General features: G+C 37.1%; 1 pseudogene; it reads left to right on the forward strand.

The window, feature by feature from the left end:
- Window positions 1-2,435: 2,435 nt before the first annotated feature.
- LOC118602719 lies at window positions 2,436-2,554 on the forward strand (annotated as a pseudogene).
- The last annotated feature ends 1,086 nt before the right edge of the window (window positions 2,555-3,640 follow it).

Here is a 3,640-nt window from a genome sequence, read left to right on the forward strand (position 1 = left end):
AGGAGAACCTGGAATAATCCTCCGGCACAGTTCTTCTGGAAGTTTTCTTTTTAACTGTTGGGACTGAGACTGGGACCGAGGATTTAAGGATGTAATTTAGAGAGTTAACAGAACCCTCAACGGAACCCACTAGCCCAAAACAGCTCTCCCCACCGGAAAAGCCCAGGGGAGTGCAGGGGACCTGTGTGGATGTCTTTCTCTAATGGGTTCTAGACTGTCTCCATTCTTTTTTGGGTCCCAGTTAATCTTTGCTTTAAAACCCCACCTTTTTGTAAACTATGAAAGGAAATACTTAAAATATATCCTCAGATTCCAAAATTCATCTTTATCAACAACTATAAAGAAAAAAAAGATGATGGTTTTTGCACTATAATACATTTTTATTTATATAAATTAAATTTCATGATAAAAGAAATAAAACTAGAAATCATTTTTTTCTTAGAAAAGAGATTTCAAACACAACAGTGATTATAATAGATAACATTTATCTAGCATTTATCATGTTATGTAAGAGTGAAAAATTCTCCAGTGAATTAGTCACTAGGGCAAGACAGGGAGTAGTGATATCTTCAAGCGCCAGCTCCCAAGAAAGAAAGGAAAAAAACAAACATCACCGCCAGGATGCAAATAACAGAACTGGCTACCAGGCCCTGTTTGCTATAAGATTTAAGAGTCCCCAGAAACAACATTTTTGCACCAGACGATAACAGCCAACTTCTGCTTCTATAATCTGCTTAATGTATAACTAGGGTATAGTTCTAGGAGATATCCTGTGCAAAGATAGACTAATGGCCAACTTCTGCTTCTGTAAACCTGCTTGCTTGTTTGATGTGGTTTTAGGCTTTATAAGCTACCTCCTTGAAAGCTCAGGGCTGATTCTCTAGTGGAAAGAGTCAGTCTCCGGCCAGCTAATAAAGGCTCATAAATAATCTCAATTGGCTCCGTGGGTCTCAAATTTAAATGCACCACAACAGTTAGAGACACTGTGCTGTTTTATATGTCATTTATTCCTTTGTGCAACCCAATGAGGTAGCTACTAGCTCAGTTTCATAGTGAAGAAACTAAAGTTTAACAGTGGGGTCAAATCTTCTGATTCCAATAGCCATCATCCTATTAGCAATACATACGTTTTCCTGGGAAATGGTTCTTTATATATCATTATATATGTCTTTATCGATGGGTCTCAGACATAAGGCTCATAGGTAGAGAAATAAGTTGCCATTGAAATAGCCTGGATGTTTGTCACCTTATTGCATTCCTTCCATAACAGTGCTTTCTTCATATGCATATAAATCACTTGGATATTTTGTTAAAATGCAGATTCTGATTCAGCAGATCTGGGGTTCCACCTGAGAATCTGCATTTCTAACCAGCTGTCAAGTGGCTGGGCCATGCTCTGAGGCTTTGAGTAGCAAGAATCTAGGAGTTTTGCTTCCAAGATTCAAATTATCAGTGATGAATGAGTTCTGGGTGTTGCTGAGGACATATCCACCTTAGGTTGTTGGGTGGGTCTCTTGATATTGCACCCCAAACCTCATCAGGTCATGGGAGTTGGGGCAAGGGAACTCTTCAATCGTATCTGTTCAGAGAAGAGTGAGGGGGAGATTTTTACTCTCCCCACTCTCCAGTGGCTGCTACAGGTTTGAACTGCTGTGCCTCTATAAGCTCAGTTAGGATGTTTACATCAATACTTGGCCTAAGGGTTATTTATGTTCTATTGGGCTGGTGATAAAGTGCTATTGTAAGATTAAAAGTTCACAGCTGTGTGCTTGGTAATGGTAAATAAGATTTCTGATTATTATGTTTAGGTTTTCCTGGAGGCCAAATAGAGACCAGGTGCTTTACATTAATGTGAGTGGCAGGATAATTCTGCTCAGTAAATACTCAGTAAGAAGTGACTACAGGCTTGCCTTACTGAAACAACTAATGGGCTTTGTAAGTCATCTTTTCATTAAATTTGTGAAATGTAAGTGTAATTTTCTCAATGACTTACCACAGCTTTGGATTGGCTTATATTATTTTACATTGCTGTCTAATGACAATGAGTCTTAGCTTATTTTTTCTTTTCATATAATTGTGTAAACTTGAGTAATTGTCACCTTCCTTGAGAACAAATGTATGTACTCAAGAGGATCAGCAACACAGTGTTGCACACACACAACCACACACAGCACACAAAGCTCTAAGAGAGCTTCCTTCCTTATTGCCAAATGAGAGGGTCCCTTCCACCTTTATGAATCTGTAATATCATGATTCCAAACCAATGCTTCTTAAACTTGTGGGTTCTTGATATACTGCAGATGCTAATTTAGTAGGACTTGGTTAAGGCCCCAAATCTGCATTTCTAACAAGCTCTCAGGTGATTACAATGATGTTGGTACATGCTCTACTAAATAATGTCTAGCTTTTCTCCCATCAATAAATTAACAATTTCTGTCTACGGCCATGCCACCCTGAACAAGCCCGATTCCATCTGATTTCAGAAGCTGAGTTGGGTTGGGCCTGGTTAGTACTTGGATGAGATACCACCTAGGAAGACCAGGTGCTGTAGGCCTGAATAATAAAAAAAATAAGGGATTGTAAACTGACGAGGTCCTTGCAATCTGTGAGGTCAACCAAGGGTTGCCACACCTAAAAAAAATGAAATTAACAATTTCTTCATATAGACAGAGAAATATACACTTAAGAGAGTTCTTATGTAAAGAAATTCAGATGAATCTTTGAACACAATAAAAGAAAATCTAACCATAAGGCATTTATCAACCTTTTGAAATATATCAGTTTTACCACTACATCTTTATTAGAATGGCTAATTTTTAAAAAATTAAAAAATGACTATTCCAATTGCTGGAAAGGATATAGAGGAATAGGAACTCTCATTCATTGGTAGGAATGCAAGATGGTAGAGCCATTTGGGAAGATAGTTTGGCAGTTTCTTAGAATGCTAAACATTGTCTTATTTTATGACCCAGCAATCACATTCATAAGTATTTTATGATCTGAGAACTTATATACACACAAAATCTGCATGCATTGTATATAGCAACTTTATTTATAATCACCCAAAACTGGAAGCAACTAACATATCCTTCAACATGTGAATCTATAAACAAACCGTGCATATCTTTACAATGGAAAACTATTCAGAGACTTAAAATAATGATTTGTCAAAGCCACACAAAGACATGGGTAATGTTAAATGCATATTGCTAAGTGAAAGAAACCAGTCTGAAAAATGACATACTGTATGATTCTAATTATGTGACTTTTAGAAAAAGCAAAATTATAGACAAGGTAAACAGATCAGTGATTGTCAGGGGTTCTATCCAGGGGAAGGATTGAGTGAGTAAAGCATAGGGAATGCACTTTAGAGAGGTAAAACTATATTGTACCATGCTATAATGATAGATACAGGATATTATGCATTTGTCCATATCCATAGAATTTCATGGCACAAAGAGTGAACATTAATGTACGAAATTTAATAATAACTACTTAGGAAGTTTAAGGACCCAATTATGAAACACAGAAGATGTATAAAAGAATCTGTATGAAACAACCTCATGAAAGAAGGTGAGGGAAAGATGCTGAGCTAAGTCACTTTGGAAGAGTAGAGTCTGTAGCACCAAAGGCACTATGC

Source organism: Rousettus aegyptiacus, unplaced genomic scaffold (genome assembly GCF_014176215.1).
Source record: "Rousettus aegyptiacus isolate mRouAeg1 unplaced genomic scaffold, mRouAeg1.p scaffold_m13_p_4, whole genome shotgun sequence".
Taxonomy (NCBI): Eukaryota; Metazoa; Chordata; class Mammalia; order Chiroptera; family Pteropodidae; genus Rousettus; species Rousettus aegyptiacus.